Source organism: Micromys minutus, assembly GCF_963924665.1.
Source record: "Micromys minutus genome assembly, chromosome: 13".
NCBI lineage: Eukaryota > Metazoa > Chordata > Mammalia > Rodentia > Muridae > Micromys > Micromys minutus.
In genome coordinates this window covers 33,508,637-33,529,080 of record NC_137982.1, presented here as the reverse complement: position 1 = coordinate 33,529,080, position 20,444 = coordinate 33,508,637, and the positions used below count along the sequence as shown (strand labels likewise).

At 46.2% G+C, this 20,444-nt stretch overlaps 1 protein-coding gene across 1 annotated transcript in view; it reads right to left on the bottom strand.

The window, feature by feature from the left end:
* The window catches only part of TANC1 (tetratricopeptide repeat, ankyrin repeat and coiled-coil containing 1), a 221,004-nt gene that overhangs the window by 183,849 nt on the left and 16,711 nt on the right, over positions 1-20,444 (bottom strand). The window contains exon 2 of the mRNA XM_080927145.1: positions 1,382-1,489. The gene's annotated coding sequence lies outside the window, so the exon portion shown is untranslated. The remainder of the gene's footprint in view (positions 1-1,381; positions 1,490-20,444) is intronic.

The following is a 20,444-nucleotide window of genomic DNA, read 5'->3' as shown; positions in this document are numbered from 1 at the left end:
GAATATGTATGAGGGTAAATCAGAGGAGCAACTCTCCAGGGAATACATCCCTCATAAACAGATTAGGTATCAACATAAACACCTCCCTAAATCCCAGTACCTGAGAAGACAAGCTTGCACCTATACCAGGGGGAATCCCAAACAGCGTGGACCACCACTGAAGACTGGACATGCCTCAGTCACTTCGGGTTACAACCTCCAAAGTGTTCACAAGGAGCTGGTAACTATTCTATCCCTATTAGATCCATTTCACAGTATTCTGCCAAAAAGGGCGAGACATCTCGATTTGTCCATGCAAACTGGGCTGGCTGGCCATGATCTGCCCTCACACTCAAATCTTCAGGCCTCCTCCTCCTCCTCCTCTTCCTCTCTACATTCATGCATCCATCCATCCATGCAGACTCCACAGCTGGGCAGGTCCACAGTTGCCCCCAGGAAAGGTGGCCGGAAGGAGAAGCATGGAAAAAACGGGGACAGGTTAAGCTGCTTATTAGCACAGTGCTTAGATCCATCCTGCCCAGCCACAGGTACCAGTCTGAGAGGAAACCCCTAGCAACTTGGGATCTGCAGGTAGCACAGACTCCCACATTCCCACTGCCCCTCCATCACCCTGCATGCACTCCTGGACTCTCTGATGCTTCTACTACAGCTGGTCAAGACATTGAAGGCCGGGCTGTGCCATCACACTTTGACCCATGTGGTCCCACCTTCCTGTCCCCATTAGGCATTCTTCTTATCTCTTCTTACCTCTACTAACAACTCCCCCCCCCACACACACACACACAGTTTCCAGAACCTTTTGCTTTTCAGCTCTGAGCAGGGGCAGGAGGCTGCAATGGTCACACTTTCTAAATGTGTAACCTCAGGCGAGTTGTCTCATCCCCTAGAGTCAGGGTCTTTCATCTGTAGAGCAATGCTGACCTTAGCCCTCAAAATAAGGATTAGATGAAAGCAAAGCAAAAGGAGCTTTCATTCTCAGATCTGCTAAGGGCCCACTTTGCAAAGGAAAAGGTTTTGTGACTGGTGATGACTATTACTCCCTTCCTCCACTATCCTACTTTTTATGATGGTAAGGCACCAACAAATTTTACCATTAATAAGCCCACAGTGAGTTGAGTGTCAAGAATCCACACCCACATGGTTCTTGGCCATCCCTGCCAGCAATGTCTGAACAGAACTCTTCCCCTGGCCACTGGAACCCTGTTCTCTGAACATGAACTCTCCTGGTCAGCTAAGGAAGCACCAGCGCAAACTCAGGCCTGGACAAACAGAACTTCTTCATCCCACCTCCCCTCATGTGAAAACTGCTCCTCCTTGGGTGTTGGGTGCTCCCCTATGCATGGTCACATCACCCTCTACCCCAGTTCGAGCTGACACCTACCTATCTCTGGTATCTTCTCATTCACGGAGGAAACGCGGTACGGTGGTTCTTACGTCTCAGTTCTCTCTCCTGTCCTTTTCCTGTACGTTTGTGCCCAACAGTCAGCTCCTACAAGGGACAAGAGCACAGAGGACAATCTGGATTAGAATCCCAACTCCATTTTTGGACCATGTAACCTGGAGAAGTTTTGTCCCCTCCCTGGGTCACCATGCCTCATCTGTAGATGGGGATAAACCATTCATGGTGCTGTTGACCTACCCAACACCTGAAAGCACTTAGAGCTGTGTCCAGCACACTGTCATGGCGACTGTCATTCATCACACCCACCCCCAGCTCCCAGTCTGTACTCTGTCACCAGGCACCCCGCACTGTCAACAGAAACAGTGTCATTCCAAGCTTGTGCTTCCCACAAGTTCCAGTCCTTCCAGTGGACACAGAGTCCCTCTCACAAAGTCTGGCTCTTTGGTGGCCCTCAGTGTGTTCTGATCATCAACACCAGACCTCCCAGACTGTCCAGTCATCCACCTCAGTCCCCCCGGCCTTTGCTTGCTCATTCTGCTGGTCACAAGGTGGGGCTCAGACCAGAACTCAGCTTCTCAACATCTCAAGCCAAAGAACCCTCAGAGAGAAGGTGTGCAGCCCTGAAACGCCAGAGCCCTGGAATTCTCGGAAAGTCCCTCAAAAGACTAAATAAAGGTCCCCTTCAATTGCCCTCAACAACTGTTCCACACTTGTTCCCTCCCCCCACTCCACCCAGAAGTGCAAACCCAGCAGGTTTGATACCAAAGCCCCACCTCTCTGCCTCTCTGTTCCTCACCAGGATCCAGCCACAGGCACCATCCCAAACTTTCTGCTTTGATTCTAAACCAACTTTTCCTAAGACCCTCAGCCTGCTTCCAGGTCTTGACCATTGGGCATCCCTATCTATCCCCACTTAGATAAGTACATCAAGTCTGCCTGGGCTCCTGCTGGGCTGGTTGCCAGGTCCCTTCAGGTGTCTCCCTCTGCCAAACCAAGCCCCTCCCTCACCTACACACTCCCTTGAGATGCTCCACAAAACCCATCTCCTCCAAGAAGCCCATCCTGACCCCTCCCCCTGCCTCTAACCCACTGTGCTCCCCCCAAAACACCTATTTCCCTGATTGTGTCTCTCTACCAGGGCACAGAGCTATGCCTGGCACAGGGTGCCAATAACTGTTCCATAAATAAACCAGTGTGTACCGCCGGCTCCGCTTTCAGCTCTGAAATGGTTTATTGGGATGGTTTATTTAAAATTTCAATTAAGACTCATAAACCAACCACTCCTAGGAGATGCTGTACATTTTCCTTCCCTGAATTAGATTAGGAAACATCTCCTGCCCTTGCCTTCCCAGAACAAATCTATTCCTTTGATAGAGAGAGGAAAAATTTTAAAAAAAGACAGAAACAAAAACATTACTTCCTCAACACAAACAAAAAACTGAAAATAGCAAAACAGCTTATAAAGGATGCCCAGCTGACGCTGGCTTAGGTAAGGTCAGGACAGTTGTGCAAGCCTGAGAGGAAAAAAGAGATGTTTACTTTGAGTGACAACTGGATCACTCCACATACTATACAAGAAAGCTGAGCACAAGCCATCTCAGGGCTGTTTATAAGGCACAGGGAGGAAGTTAGTGCAGTGGAAATTTCCTTCCTCTGTCTAGCTCTACTTCTGGTTATGCCTACCACACCAAACTCTCAATGGTGACTTATGACAATTTCATTTATAGGAAATGATTTCAAAGGGCCCAGGGAGCTGCAGATGGTACGCGAGGGGCCCATCTGTTTAAGGATGAAAGCACAACACATACCATTACATCACCCTGACCTTCCTCAGTAACTTCCTATCTGACCAAACCTAGATGTTTGCTCGGTCAACAAGATATTTGTGTTTGTCTCCAGCCTCGGGCTTTGGTTCCTGATTAGTTTTAAAATCATTATGCATCCAAACTGAATAGGGCCACTGTGGGCAGCTGGAAGGCCACCCTCTGGGCACAGCCCCAGCTCTGTGGGCTTTGGGAGTGACTGCTGTCCTTTCTGTATAATTGCAGTCTCTGATGGTTCCTCCTGCCCCCTTCCAGAGCTAAATCGGCTCTCCCTGGCATCTTGTTTCCTCGGGAGACCCCAGAGAAGGGAAGAAGGGTACAGTGAGGCCTCAGGCTCTCCTCAGTTAAATGCTGTAGTGCAACACATTCTAACTGGGGCATCCTACTGCCTCAGCTCCCATTCTATGTATGTAAGAGCCAACTGATGGGCAGGTATGTAGTAAGTCAAATTGTAGAATGCAGATGAGGAGTCGTCTCTGACTCTCCATTTCCTGTTTCCCATCACTGAATGCTCTCAGAAGGAGACAGTGGGGGTGAGTATTTAATCATCTGTAATCATCAGACATCATCTGGGATACTCTGGTTTTCCACTAATGCCCTCTGTTCTAGGTTCCTGGTCCAGGGTCCCGCGTTGTAGCTACTTGCCCTCTGCCTCCTTGATCTCCTCTGGACATTCACAGACCCTGTAACATCCTAGTGTTCACAGGTATAGCTCCATGTCAGTCAAACATGCTCAGGTGAGCACGGAGTTTTCATTACTCTTCGGGCTCAGCGACAAAACCTACACCCTCTCAACTCTCCATCCTCCGCCTTCCACAGGGCACAGCCACAGATGTAGTGACAACCATGAAGTGCCTGGAACCTCCTGAATAACCAGTCATCTTGGGAGGCTAGAGAGAAAGGGAACTAGTGGTATTGGGAGGGGAACAAAATGGGAGCTGGATGAGACAGAATACATTTCATTACGATGGCACTCTCATAATGAAACCCACTATTATGTATAATTAATATGTACTAATAAAAACATTTTATGGAAGAAATTATTCTTTAAGCAGGCTGGGTGGTAGTAGGGGAGGCGTATGCACTGATGTTTGCAACTTAAGTACTTTCTAAAGTAAGGTGGATTGATGGGCTGGTACACCGTAAGTCAAGAGGGTAAAATCTCTTTTTTGTTGTTGTTGTAGAACATGGATGAGTCATCTCTATCTCTCCATTTCCTGTTTCCCATCATTGGAATGTTCTCAGAAGGAGACGGTGGGGGTGAGTATTTAATCATCTGTAATCATCAGACGTCATCTGGAATACTCTGGTTGTCCACAAATCCTTCTGTTCTAGGCTCCTGGTCCAGGGTCCTGAGATGTAACTACTTGCCCTCTCTCTGCCTTCCTTGATCTCTGATATCTTGGAGTTTTTATTTCCTTGTCTTTTTTCATGACCTTAACAGTGTCAAGGAGTATTGGTTGGGATTTTTGTAAAATGTTCCTCAATGGGGTTGATCTGGTCTTTTCTTTCCCCAATATAACAAGAGTTTATTTAGCAAAAGTGTTTCATATGAAAATGTGCATCAATCCGTAGTCAATGATGCCCTTTGGGGAGGGATGTAGACCCTCTGCTGAACTCCAAGCTATTGTTTAGACTCTTTCCCAGGCTTCTAACTCGATGCTGTTTCCATGCATGACCACCATCTCATGTGATTCTGCTGTCACGAAGGGATGAAAACCCTCGGTCCTCCCTGTACACGTCTGCAGCCATTTCACCTCAATGATAACGTCTTGTCGAGACATTTCTTCAGCCCAGAAGGGTAAGCCTAGTTCATGGAGACTCCTCAGCAAGCTCAACACAGTGCAAAGGAATGGATGTGTCTGGCAGTTTTTTTAATGACCGTAGTGGGCTGTGGGTTTGGGGAGACAGCAGGTTAAGGTTCTGCAATCACTGTATGCCCATGCTGTCACAGGATGGCTAAACCCCAGGTTAGACTTGTCTGCTTGGCTTGGCAGCTGCTGTAAACGTATGTTTCCCTTGCCCTCCTCTACCCTTTAGATACTCACAAACCTCTGCTTCAGTCTAGCCTCAGTGAGCGGGAGGGAATACGGTAAGAACTTCAGCCTTAGGTTCCTGAAGAAAAGGGTCTCTGCAACAAGTATTTGAAATTCTCCTCTAAGAAAGCTGTTTCCTGACTTAGCATAAATCCATGTCATGTGAATACATATATTATGCTTTGGATTATTATGCAGTACCACACTATTTATTTTGTTGCTAAAGTTAGCTCTGACTGTTAAGAGCTCCTTGAGGTTGGCTCCTTCCTCCCTTCAACATGCCCACATCCTTTGTTTTTTTCGGAGCACTTCCTCATTTTCTGGCCACACAAGATGCTCCAGGTCTATAATTATGCTTCCCAAGGAGTCCACTCACTGGAGAATGGCACCGTGGAGTGAAGGCACGGGTGTGCTTATTACTGACAGAGTGTCAAGACTGTGAGGCCCTATCCTCCTGTGTGTGCACCAGCCCGTGTACACACATTTACTTACCAACTCTGTGATCAGTATTTACCTGAACCCAAGTCCACACCTGGCTCTTCAACATCCCAGCCTTCCCCCTTGCTCACATCACACCATCTAAAGCCCTGTGTACAACACAATGGAGAGACTGCCAACTACAGTGCAATGTGTTTACCTTTCTTTTTGACTTCAGATTTATGCTCGAAATACCAATCTTTATTTTTTCTTATATTTATTTATTTATTTTATGTATGTGAGTACATACACTGTCGCTCTCTTTAGACACACCAGAAAAGGGTTTTGGACCCCATTACAGATGGTTGTGAGCCACCATGTGGTTGCTGGGAATTGAACTCAGGACCTCTGGAAGAGCAATCAGTGCTCTTTACCGCTGAGCCATCTCTCCAGCCTGAAATGCCATTCTTTAAAGTGAACTGCGTCCCTAGGCCATGTGTCCCAAATCTTCAGTGTCACTCTCATACAATAACACAGCTAGATTCTTCCATTACAGTCTATATCTACACACACACACACACACACACTACTGCCTGGTGTCTAATCTGAATCTACTCAATTCTCCCATGCCTAATTTGACCAAAATGCTGTATAGACATGTTCTGCTTTACCCTTAATGCTATGACTCAGACCTGAGGGGCTCACCTGGCACCTAGCTTTGTTCTGGAACACAGAGGTTGCTCAGATTATTAAAAAGATAAACAGGCTAAACAGATTTAGTCGTTTTATACTAATCTGATGAAGTTTAATGGTTGGAAGACAATCATCGAGACTTGAAGTATGATTTTTATCACAATACCTAAAATTCAGTAATAAAAGTTATAAATTTAATGTGACTCCTAACAGACTAAAGAGCAAATTATACTTGATGGTTGGGAATCATTTGAATACATATTGCTACGCGATAAAAATATACCACACTTATGTACAAAAGAAAATTAAGTAGCTAAATAACAAAAAAGGAATAGCATGCCATTTAGCATATGTCTGAAAAGAAAAACAGTGAAGGGCACATACCAAGTTATTTTTAACCTCCTCTTTTTCCCTTGTCCTTAAATTAAAATTAAGACGCCTGTGTGCCATGTGGGAAACTATACAGGAGATTCCTCCAAGACACCAAGCATTGATCTCAGCAAAGAAGAAAACCAGCCCGGCGTTGCAAGCCTTCAAGCCCAGCGTCCAGGAGGCAGTGGCAGGCGGATCTCTGAGAGTTTGAGGCCAGCCTGCTCTGTGGAGCAAGTTCTAAGCATGTTGGGACTAGAGAGAGAGAATCTGTCTCAGAGAGAAAGAGAGAAAACTAGGATTGGCAGCTATGTACTAAACTTGGATCAGCTTCCAGGGCAAGGCAGGGGCAGGGGAACAAAGAACAAAGGTCCAATGGACACGCCCCGAGGTCCACTGTCCCTCAGAGGCAGGACATGGGTGCAATGTTGTTTCCTACAGCGAGCAAGGGTAGACATGGGGGCTGCCTAGAGCATGTCCTAAGAAATATGAAGTTTAAAGGACAGGAAAGATTAACGAAGGCAGGGAAGGGAAGCATCCCCCCGCCCCAGAAGATGTCTCATTATCCACTCCATGAGAACCTAAAGAAGACACAGGCCTAGCACGGATAGGGAGCCCTTCACCTGCCTTCTAAATGCCCTGAGAAGGGAGAGGGGATTACTGTGTGGGTAACCTGCCTCCTGCAGACCCAATAAAGCTCAAGTGGCTGATACTGGGATTAAAATTTTTTACACTGGAATTTATACCCCACCCCTACAGAAAGAGCTCTGTAACACAAAGTACCCCAATCCATAGTAATCTTCCGTTCTACTAAAGGCCTAATGGGAGTAAAGCCCAAGGCCCACTTTCCAGTTGTTTCCAATGTGTAACACTGAGCCCAGCAGACTGCTACCTCTAGCCCCAGATCACCCAGGGCTAGACAAAAATAAAGGCCAACCATGTCTCACACACACACACACACACACATACTGGGGGCTACCAACACAGGGAAATTATCCCAGCTGTGAGGGCTTGGAAAGAATTGGTATGTGCTAACCACTGAGCTAGACAAAGCAGGGTGTATCACACGTGACATTTCTTTCAGTCCTCACACCCATCGAGACATCGAGACAGGGACTAGCCAGTAAATAACCACTCACAGCTTTGGGTTCAATACTCCTCAGCACTCAGAAGGCAGCTCACAAGTGCTGGTAACTGCAGTTCCAAGAAATCTGGCTTCCCACATGTCCTTGGCACACCCATACTCACAGGGGCGTGTACACTGAGGTAGAAATAAATAAAGCTTCGAAAGTCATCAATCGGACCGAGTCCTTTCTCACATGGCAGTCATTTTTTTTTCCCAGATGTAAGTCATACACAATACCAAAATCTCAAGGTTAAACATCTAAAGCACAGGCAAACATGGCAGCACATATCTGTAATCCCTAAATGCAAGAGGAAGATGCGGGAGGGATCGGGAGTTTAAGGCCAGCCTTTGTTTCACAAAAGAATAGTTCAAAAAAAATGAGCATACCCTGTTTCAAAAATCAAAATACAACCAACCGAAAACCATATTCCCCATTCCCAAAGCACTAAAGACAACATCTGTGAGACTGAGGCAGGTGGATGATAAATTCCAAGCCGGACTGAACTCTACAAGGCCATGTACCGAACAAAGACATGGACATCTGGGTTGCTCTCCAGGGGGACTGACTGACCCAATCTGCATTCTCAGTGCCATGATCCCTCCCAACCTCCCCACCTACCTCTCCCATACCCCAATAAAGACTCCTCAGTTAATTGCAAAAATAATTAAAATAATTATTCAATCTACAAGCCATAAAATAAGAAAGGTTATGCCCGGTTTCACCAGCTGACAATCTCTGAAACAGGCTCTCTGGTTAACAGAAGCTCTGTGTGGTGTTTGCTCCGCCTGTGCCCGTGGGAAAGCTTGTCACATTGGAATGACGTCATCTTTTACACATCCGTTAAGTTACTGAGAGTGATACTACTGTTGCGCTCTGGATGTGACACCGAAAATACGGCTTGCAGGGGACCATGGTACCTCTGCACACACTCCGAGCGCATCATTCTGAGAAGCTGCCCTTCTGTAAATGAATGGGCATCTAACCAGAAAAGAGGCATTAGTAAGAAAGCTGCTCCCAAGTGCTGTCATTGTATCCGAGGCTTACCTGCATTAGAAGGCATTCTCCATTCGCCCTGAGGCAACCTCCCCCACCCACTGGAAGCCCCCCATGCCTATTTTGCCAGTAAGCTTCAATGATGAATCTCTCTTGCTTTGTGATACAGAATCCTATGCCTGTAAACATAAGGATTTTCCCTAATCTGTTCTGTGTTGACTTGTAGCCCAACCCAAGAATCTAAGAAGGTGAAGAGAAGCCAGGTTCTCTCCCCTACACCTTCGTGCACGTATTACAGACACCCCTGAGCATCATCAGACACAGATGAGCACCCTGTATCCACACTGCAATTGAGGACAAAGAGACAACTCTAAAGAGGATTTGGAAAATTAATGTTTAAAATTCTTAATAAGAAATTTTAAGACAAAACTTAGGAAGAAGAGGTTTTGTTGGTCTTGAGGCAGAGTCTCACTAGGTGCCCTGTCTGGCCTCCAACTCAGAGATCCCCCTGCCTCTGCCTACTGGCTACTGAGACTAAAGGGTGTGCCACCACCATTCCTGTCTAAGGTCACTTTTTTAAGACTGAGGAAACTGTTTTGTCCTTATTAAACCATAGAATTATAGACTATATAACTAGTGACAATCAGTACAAAGGTCATTTTTAAAAGAAAAACTGTGTAATTCTATCAACCTAATATGATCCAGATTCTCTGTGTGATGGGCATGACCTTGGCATAGTGTGTGTGTGTGTGTGTGTGTGTGTGTGTGTGTGTGTGTGTGTGTATGTGTGTGTGTGTGTAAAAATACATGTAATTCAAGAGCTGGTGAAAAGGCTCCACAGATGAAGGCTCCCGCTGCTAAGCCTGACAATTTGAGTTTGGTCCCCAAGACCCATGTGGTGGAAGGAACTAACCCAAACAGGTCATCCCCTGGCCCACATGCATTCTGTGGCACTCACGTAACCACACACACACGCCCTCAGCCACAGAAAAAAATTAAAGAAATATGAGGTATGTAATGCATACTTTGAAAAATATAAATAAATGCCATGTTGTTTCATAAAACTCCCTGTCCAACATGGCGGCGCCCAGTGGCCATGTGTGCTGTGAACAGTACACCGAGGTCCCACAATTACTCCAGGTGCTGAGGGCAGCTGATGACAGAACAGTGCCAGCAGCTTCCTCTGCAGAGGGGTGGGGGATCGATGGCAGCCACACCCGTAAACAAGCTTCGTGAGGCTTTGCCATTGGCTCATGTCGGTAGGGACAGCTATAAAGAACTGTTTAGCCCAGACCCCAGCACTAGTAAGACGTCTCCGAGAAGAGAGAGAAGGACCGGGATGTGACTTAAGGTTATTAAAGCAACTTAGAAAAGAGCAGACAGAGTTAAAATGAATGCAGTCAGGACTAAATGTCAAAGAAGTGGTAAATGGCAGGCACTGGAAGGCGATCAGTGAACGACGCCAAATTCACGATGCCAAATTCACGATGCCAAATTCACTTCAAGCCTCCAGAACATGAGTAGAAAGAGGTTTTGTTTTGGGGCTTTGGGTTTTGTTTTGTTTTTTTTTTTTTTTTTTGGTTTTTTTAGACCTGGTCATCTCATCACCTAAGCATGACAGGTATAAGCAGGCCCAGCTCCCAAGGGTGGTCTCTGAGGCAGCAGGCCAGTGCCTTTGATTGATTTGATTCGGCCTCATTTAGCCAAGACCTCAAATCTAATTCTCATAAAATAATCAGCTGCTATTTTATCCTGATTCCGTAAAAAGTAAACTGTTTTGTAACTATTAAAATAATTTTCTGAAATATATATAAAATAAACGCTCGTCTCCAAAGGATACATCCTAACAAATGCCAAAAACCTCAGTACCAAAGCCTACCTGTGTGTATGTGCACACCCACCCACACACTCACACACCCTATAATAAAGAGTAATTTATAAATTAGTCACTGTTAGTGATTAAAAACATTAATAGTCTTAGGGTTTCAATGTTGAAGAGACATCATAACCACGGCAACCCTTATAAACATTTAATTGGGGCTGGCTTACAGTTCTGAGGGTTAGACCATTATCATCACAGAGAGAAGCATGGCAACATGTAGGTAGAAACAAGGTGCTGGAGAAGGAGCTGAGAGTTCTACATCCTGATCCGAAGGCAGAAGAAGACACCCACACTAGGCCGAGCTTGAGCATATTCGACCTCAAAGCCGGCCTCTGCAGTGACACACTTCCTCCAGCAAGTATGGAGTGATACACCTAATCAAACAAGACCACACCTCCTAACAGAGCCACTTCCAAAGGGCCAAGCATTCAACCAAGTGAGTCTGGAGTAGGGGGGGAGTCATTCCTAGTCAAACCACCACAGTAACAATAAAACAATTACAACACTACAATAAAAGTTTGTGAAAGTGTCTGTCCCTCTTGAAGGAATCAAGGTAAATACTAGGAATTTCAAATGCTGGTGATAGCCAGCCTCTGTGCCACAGAAAGGACAATGGTGGATGGAGGGAGGGATACCCGCATGGAACAAGCTGCGGGCTGCTTTCACCTCAACAGGACACAGAGGACACTTGCCCCGTCACCCCACTGAGCTTCCTCCTGTCAGGTCCCAAAGAGACTCAGTCCAATGACTAACTGTAATGCCTATTTAACAGAGCAAAGCACAGGCTGGTGGCCAGGCTACTGGGAACCTGTGGCTTCTCATAGCGCTTTACACACTGTCCCTACCCCAAGCCTCTTCCCCCAGCTTCTGAGTCCTATAAAAACCTGCCATTTGGGCATGTGCTCTCACAGTTCTTTTTGTGCTGCTCGTTCCTCTCCCCCTAACTCTCCCCCCACCCGCATCCCCTCCCCCTACTCCCCCACCCCCACCCTCATCACCTCTCACAGCCGGGTTCAGACTGGACTCTTCCAGATGCCTCTGGCTGAACTCCCCCTTCATATCTACAGTACAAACCTCCTCAACCATACCTAGGAGTGGCCACACCCTCATTTTCATTCACTGCCCCCTGCTCAGAGCTGGTACTCTTTCTAGCTTGGTTGCTGCTGTCCCTGAGATAAAGCACTCACCAAAAGCAACTCTTGTGAGGAAAGGGTTGACTTCACTCACACTTCCCCACATAGTCAGTCCATTGTGGAGGGAGGCGGAGGAACGCTGCTTACCCACAATCCTCCAAGCGCATACTCAGAAAACCCTTGATAATACCAAGCCCAGCCCACCTGCCCAGGGATGGCTGGACCCTCCTACATCAATTAGCAATCAAGAAAATGCCCACAGACCCATCTAATACAAGGCAAATTACTCAACTGAAGGCCCCTCTTCCCAAGATTAGCCCGTCATACTACTGGTGAAATAGTTTGGTGACTATGATAGTAGAACGTACTGTAAGTATGACATGGTCATCCGTGCTTCTTCTGAAAGGAACAAGTTCCCTGTCTTTTTTCGATATTTTCGATAATAAATAATGTGGTAACCATTTACATGATATATAGACATGTGTGCACTCATACAATTATCTCATCTGCATAAACTTGAACCAGAATCTCCATTCTAATGACCTACATAAATACATTGACAGGTTGCCTGCAGCTCTGTCCCCAACTGTCCTCCCAACACTGGAAGATAGTTCTCAAGTCCCTATCTCATGCCCCCATCACCCTTACTAAAATGGGGATTCTTTTTAATCAACATTGCTTTTCACCAGCATTCAGTGAGCACCATCCACATGCCAGGTCCCACCTGAAAAGCTCTCCAGCTACCGTGATTCTGGTGAGGATGCTCCCTATAGGCTGGTGATTTGAACACATGGTCTGCAGTGGGTGATGTTGTTTGGGAAGGTTTAGAAAGTGTGACCTTGCTGAAAAAGTATGTCACTAGAGGTTATAGAGAGATTTTAATCCAGCAACATGGCTGCTCTGGCAAAGGATTACATCCAAAGATCTTCTAGGTCTATATGATCCAGGGGAAATGCAGACATACCCTAAATTACAGTATGATCTGGCTGGAATACAGATATACCCTTAGTACACACCTTTAATCTCTAACAGTATAGGTAAGGTTGGTTTATAGAAGGAAGCAACCATGTTTAAAAGTGACATCTAATTGAGGGGCAGACAAAGTGATGAACCAGAGAAAGATTTGACAGAATGAGTCAGAGATAGAATATACCCAACTCTCATGAGAACAGCACAGGAAAGAGAGGATATTTAAGAATGGGGATGGGGGGATAGTGGTAGTTCATGGTGTGTATGGCAGTTTTAGCAAGACAGTTTTACAGAGACAGGTTGTACAGAAAGAACAAGCTGGACACAGGAGAAGACAGAACAAGCCAGAGAATGAGAAGGAGCTAGAAGAGTAGAACACATTGCCAAAGTTAGTATGAGGCCAGGCAGAGCAATTCATTCAGAGGCCGAGAAAAGCCAGACTGAATCAGTCAGCTTGAAAGATTAGATTGTATGGAGGCTAGAATCTTCTGGGCCTAGACCTAAAGATAGTAAAAAAAAGAAAAAGAAATGCTGTGTATTTGCACAGCTTGGATATGCCTCTCATCACATCCCATCATCTGAGGAAGCAGAAGCAACATTTACAGGAGTTCGACTTTGAGAGTCTAAACTTGAGGCTCTAAAGCTGTTTCTAGTTGCTCTCTCTGCCTTGAGCTTTCAGTTTACAGATGTGAGCTCTGTCTTCTGCTCCGGACACCATGACCCTACTCTGCCATCGCCACGCCTTAAATCCCTCTGAAACCATAAGCTTAAATATTCCTTCCTTAGGTTGCACTGGCCATGGCTTTCTATCACAGCAACGGAAAAATAACTAACACAGTTCTTAGCACCTGACCTTACAGTGGCTCTGTGGAAATGGGTGCTCAAAAATACATTATACCTGTGCAACCTGTCACACTGCTCTGGGACAGCAAGGCCCAGATCCACGTGACCTGTTCAAGGTCATGCAGCTTGTCAAACATGTTGCTGGGGTATGACTCCTGATCATCATCTCCAGAACACAAGACAGCCCTTCAGCTTCTCAAAAACACCAAAACCCTGGTTCATTCACTCTTCCTACGGAACCATCCTTCCTTAGTAAAAGCTACCGAAGGTTCCGATTTCAAGGACGATGCAAAGGCTGCTGGGCTAGAGGTCAGGAGAACACTTGAGTCCTGCATCTTACACATAAGTGTTTTCCTAAATCTCCTCTTGGCTGAAAACTGCCCAAAATAGCTCCCATCTCTATCCTTATAATGTGCTGCAAAGCCTAAAATGGGCATCTATTCTTTCCAGAGCACCTGCTGAGAGCTCTTTCTCTATGCCCTGATTCTGAAGACAAGGAGGCCATGCTGGCCCCAAGCATCTAGAGAGATGAGCAACAAAGCCAAAACCAACCTGACTAAAACTAAAAGCACGGAAGGCAAGCAAAGACACACACACACACACACACACACACACACACACACAAAACCGCCATCAACTATCCAAACACCTGGGGAATCTGTGTCTCCCTCTGAAACAAAAACCCCTAAGTCACCCAGACTCAGACTTGGCCTCAACTGTGATTCCAAAGACCCACAGAGGCTTGGAAGGAAGGAAATCATGGCCGCTACCTTGAACACATAATGGTATTCTTTCTCCCCTTCCCCAAGCCTTACAGAGCATCATTTAACATTTATAATTCTTAAAATATTTTAATTGCCGGGAGCACAGATGGAGGCGTGATTAATTCTGACTAAAATAATATATGTAAAAGGTGGAAACTAACCCCTCCCCCCTCCGTGAATAGTATTATTGGCAGAGCATGAAGTAACCTAGAATTATGCATAATAACATCACAGACTGCAGCACGGGTTATTTTTGTGTTGTGCTCTTGGTTTCCAGCTCACCTGATAATGTGCAACATTAATCATTTCTTTACAGTATTTCCTCTAACTCTTTTTTAAAAATACAAATGCAGTATAAGGGGCCTGCAAAGGCAGACTCCTAACATTCGGGCTGTCTTATTAATCTTAGTAAGTTCTACATTTCCCTTTACCCAGAAGGTTACATGTAAGTACTACTAACACTTCATGCAAGGTGCTGTATCTTAATCCAAACCGTCCTCTCATTCCCAGCCCTGACTTTTTCTTTCCACTGTTTCTAAAGCCTATGGCCAACATCCAACTTCTCCTGAACTCTACTTAGATCCTCACTGGCCAAGATCCAACTTCCCTCCCGAGACCCCCACAGGCCTCTGGACACCCCCACTTTTCTGCTCCCCGAGAGAAGAGTCTATTCCGCTTCTGCACCATTATTTACGGTGAGCTCCTGACCAGTACTCTACAAAGATCCTTTCTTCTTCCTTCTGTGTACCTATCAATCAATCACTGATTTCATCTTCTCCTCTGTGCTTCCCGTTCCCTCCCAAGTTCAAGATACTATCTTAAGAGTCTGACTGCCTTCCTGGCCTCCCTTCTCCCTCCCTACCAAACTACATGAAAGGAAATTTGACCAACTCCATCCCCTTAAGCCCTTCAGAAGTTCCACCACCTATAGAATCAACTCAGTTCTTCAGCAAGGGCCATGAGGCCCACCGAAACTCACACATCAGGATCTCTGGGCTCCCATCTCAGAACCACCTTCCTCCTGTAATCTACACACCCCTCTCAAATTCATTAGAGCTCTAAACATTTCCATCCACTGTTCATGCTATTGCTTGACTACAACGCATCTGTGAAGGCTAATCTTAGTTGACAACTTGACACACCTAGGCCAAGGGACCCTTAGTTGGGAAATTTTTTTTTTTTTACCAGATTGGCCTGTGAGCATGTCTTTGGGGCATTTTCTAGATTGCTGATTGATGTAGAAGAGCCCAGGTATTCACCATTACTAGGCAGGTAGGTTCCGTGTACAGTCATCATAAAGAAGTGAATGAGAATTTTGCCATTGATTTGATAGTAGGACAGCCCATTAGTGAGGTGGATCACTGCATGGTCATAGTCTGTGATGGTGGAGGTAGTGACCTGGGCCACTGTACTGGCTGGTTTTGTGTCAACTTGACACAAGCTGGAGTTATCACAGAGAAAGGAGCCTCAGTTGAGGAAATGCCTCCATGAGATCCAGCTGTAAGGTATTTTCTCAACTAGTGATCAAGGGGGAGGACCCAGCTCATTGTAGGTGGTGCCTTCCCTGGGCTGGTAGACCTGGGTTCTATAAGAAAGCAAGCTTAGCAAGCCAGGGCAAGCAAGCCAGTAAGTGACATCCCTCCGTGGCCACTGCATCAGCTCCTGCTTCCTGACCTGCTTGGGTTCCATCCAGTCCTGACGTCCTCTGGTGATGAACAGCAATGTGGAAGTGTAAGCTGAATAAACCTCTTCCTCCCCAACTTCCTTCTTGGTCATGATGTTTTGTGCAGGAATAGAAACCCTGACTAAGACAGCCACTCAAAGGTGCGTATAAACGTGGACAAAGAAAACAAGATGGGGGTGTGTGGCTACTGTGACCTGCAGTTAAAGCAGCACCATCAATGAAGTTTGGCTACATCCTAGTCCTCTGACACCTGCAGAACATTACCACATTAGTATGAGGTCAAAGCTTTGTGTGAAAGGTGTTCTTTGTTATGAAGAAAGGATGCAAACACTTTTTTTAAAGTAGCTGAAGGGGATCTGGCGACATGCCAGTAAGCACCCACCTCTGTGGTTTCAGCTTCAAGTTCTTCCCTTGTGCTCCTGCTCTGGCTTCCCTCTATGGTGGCTGTAACCTGTAAAGTGAAATAAGCCCTCTCCTCCTCAAGCTGCTCTTTGGTCATGGTGTTTATCACAGCAACAGAGAAACAAACTGGGAGAGGAGCCTCTCCTGCACTCTGCTCCTCAGCGTAGGTCTTGGCACCTAACCTCCAACTGTGTCAGCCTTGCCCACAGACGTTCTGTCAAAGCAGAGGTCACGTCTTCATCCTTGTAGCTCCCAGACTTTCACACAGCTCAATGCTGTTGGTTTCAACAAGAGCACAGCCTTTTCCTGGTGTCCTGCATAAATGTTGGTTCTCATGAGTACAATAATCCCCCTTCTACACAGAAAAACTAAGACTCTAATATTAAGAAGCATCTGCCAGGCCATTAAGCAGATGAGGAAACTTGAAACCAAGTCTGTCTGTCTGTCTGTCTTGTCTCTCTCTCTCTCTCTCTCTCTCTCTCTCTCTCTCTCTCTCTCTCTCTGTGTGTGTGTGTGTAAACTCCACAATCATTACTCCTTAAATTTTACTGTTCCTTTGTGTATTTTGAAACTTGAACTGTAAAAACAGTTTGTAACTATAAGAACAAGTAAGGAACTTGTCCTGAAGATAAGTGTGAGCTCACAATTTTGGGCAGTCTAAAGACACTGTATTCCCCACCCCCCCCCCAATTGTCAGTCCAAAGCAATCTAGAAATGACATCAAAACAGACAGGAACAAATTTTGTAATAAGCTCCCACCCCACAAACATGCTTTAGAATACCCAGGGTTTTCGGGAGAGCTATTCAAAATCCAAAGGGCACAGCATCTTAAGCAACGACAGTAGCCCAGCTCTCCCCATGCCCCAGATCTGTCTCCCCACACCCCAACTCCACAGCATCTATAGGCCCCTACTACTCACTACAAGACATTGAACCAGAACCTGCGGGGATTTACAAATGGAACCCTTTTGCAGACAGAGCAATCCCTGCGATCACCCACTGGGGACCCTGTGACAGGAATAGATAGGACAAGAACACAAAGTTAGTATCACAGGGGTGGAGGTGGGGACCATGGTTCAGGGTCATCTACAAAACGAGCACAGTGGGTGAGAATGAATGCTAAGGCCCTGTGAGGAGCTGGTTAAACATCAAGGAATACGCACTTGACCCCAAGCCTGGCACAAAGTAGTAGACGCTCCACTGGCATCTACATGCCTGAACAGTAGGCAACCAATGCTTCTGCCTGTCCTCTACCAGCCAGAATGGTGACTAAGGAGCTGGGAGCTGAGAAGCCCCATCATGGAGACACAAAGTAGTAATGACATTTACCCAAAGTGGACAGTCCGAGAAGGCTCTTCCCCCTCCCCAAGATGAGAATAATGAACAAGTTAATTCAATCTGCAAGAATTAACGCAAAACTTGCTGGCTGTGAGAACCAAAGAAGCAAATATTACTGTGAGCAACCAGATGCCGACAAAAGACAAAACCCGAAGATTCCAAAACCCACCATCGATTTCTATGCACCCAGAGCCACACACAACTCAAGAGACTTCCTGCCAATGCTGGGGAATCTCAGGAGGCAGGCAAAGAAAACCAACAGTCGGCCCTATACCCACTGCTGGCAGAGTAACAGACCCTTAGTGTCCTGAGACAGACACACTCAGGCCTCGGCTGCCTCCCACCATTAAGCTGAAGTCTAGGACTTCACCACACTCCATTCCCAAAACAACTTTCAGAAGCAGCCACACCCCAGATCACCAGAGAGCAAGCCAGGAAGCTGCATAATCGACTCAGGTCACTGGGACCAGGGCAATGGGACCAGGGCACTGGGTTGGGGCCTTACACAGTCACTTGGCTTCAAAACCTCAACTTGGCAGAGCTGCACTTGACAGAGAGGGCAGGGAATGAATGTCACTGGACATAAGCAAATGTATAAGTGGTGGCCTGACTTTTAACACTCAGATTTCAAAAAGCTGGGTGCTTTTTTGTTACTTTAGGGGGATGTGGAAGAGACTGAAACCAGTGACTTGTGACAGGGAACCAAATTCAGGGGCTTTTTTTTTTCATGCTAGACAAGCACTCCACAGTCTACCACTGAGTTTCACGCCCAGACTCTGTTTAATCAGGAACAACCTAAGCCAATCCTGGGCAATTTAACAACCCCAGAATATATAACATTCCTCATTCTTTCTACTTTCCAAGATTCCAAAACTCCTCCGACTTTTTTTTTTCCCCTAAAACATGGACTCGCAATGTATGTAGCCCTAGCAGGTTTAAAATGTAGACCTACTATGTAGACCAGGCTGTCCTCAGAGATCCACTTCCTTTTCTGCCTCCCGAGTGCTGAAATCCAAGGCCTGTGCCGCCAACATCAGGCCTTCAACCTCTTTTGTGTAAGCAAGGAAACCAGGAATCTTAATTTCCTAGAAATCTCTTTCTGAAAGTCCACTGAAGAGGCAAGGCCAAGTCTAATTTTGAGGGCTTGCTACTGTTGAATGTTAATCCAAGTAACTTTTTTAAAAGAACAACCTTGGCAAAATTCCATATAAATGCATACAAGATGCTAAAAATAAATCATTTTCCTGGTGATTTTTTTTTAAACCAAAGATCAACACCATATGGTTTAATAAGCTATCACAAGTTCCTGAAATAGAGGCTGGGGAGATGGTTCAGTTAAGGATTGTGGGGGACAGAGGTGCTTCACAGGAGTTTATTGGCCTCCAGCCTAGCTAAATCCACAGGCTCCAATTTCAGTGAGACTCTGTCTCCAAACACAGGGCAGGATTTCTTAACAGTTAAGGGTGTTTCAGGAAAAGTAAGTAAGAAAGAAGTATAAAGTGTGCTCTTCTAAAGTCTAACCTTTCTAGAAAGGATACATCTTCAAATTCCCAAGTGGACAGTTTTCCAATAAAACAAGACTCACAGCCCTATCGGCCACAGCAAACATGACCGTACAAAAGAAAGGGCCAGCCTGGCCCTACCCTGACCTCTCCGTGGCACTTGTTGTCCCTGCTGACTCTGTCCCGTTCTGCCTTTCTCTGGGTTCATGTCTGCTCCGTGGACTCAATGCTGCCCAGTTCACGAACTGCAGAAAAAGACAAGCCAAGCTGCATCTTGAAAACTGGGTTTGTTAAGAGTCTTTTCGGACGCCCTGTTCTAAGAAGGCCCTGGTGACCTTGGGTCTGTTTCCCTTCATGGAAACTCCACGGGCTGTGTCTTAAGTGTACACTCACAGGGACTCAAGCGGACCTCCGTTCTCTTCCTGCCCTACCTGTCATTCTCAGCTGACCTACTTCAAAAAGCCCAACAGAGTGCCCTGCCACCCATCTGTCCCCATGCCAGCCTCCTGTCCTCCATACCACCGCTGCCAACGCTTTGCTCCCAAGCACAGATCTGAGTACATCATCTCTCAGCTGAAAGGCCTTGGACAGCTACCACTTGCTCGCAGGAGCAAGTCCACACTTCTTGGTCTGGCATGCAAGGCCTCAGCAATCTGGCTCCCTCCTTCTAGTCACTCTACCAAATGCCAGGCACCGTCTGTTCTTGAACAACCCCCCAGGCATGACTTGTTTGCATGCCTCCCAGCCTCTGTTCGTTGTGCTCCCTTATTTCAGAAAGTACACCCTCCCACCTGGCAAAATCCTACAGACTACGTCTGCTACCCAATGCCACCCCAGAACCAACACCTCCTCTTCCTCCTTCCTCCTAATGCACTAGCTCCTAGCAGCTGTGTGTGCTACTGTCTCAGACAGAGACACAGGCCGGCACCTCAAAAGGACATGCGAGCCCTCAAAAACTACTTGTTGGTTTGTAGAGCCAAAGACCATCTAACAAAAATCTCAACACCGAGCACGAAAAGCAGTCTTCTGGGTTGTTGGCCAGCACTGTCCAAGAGACCCCCAAAACA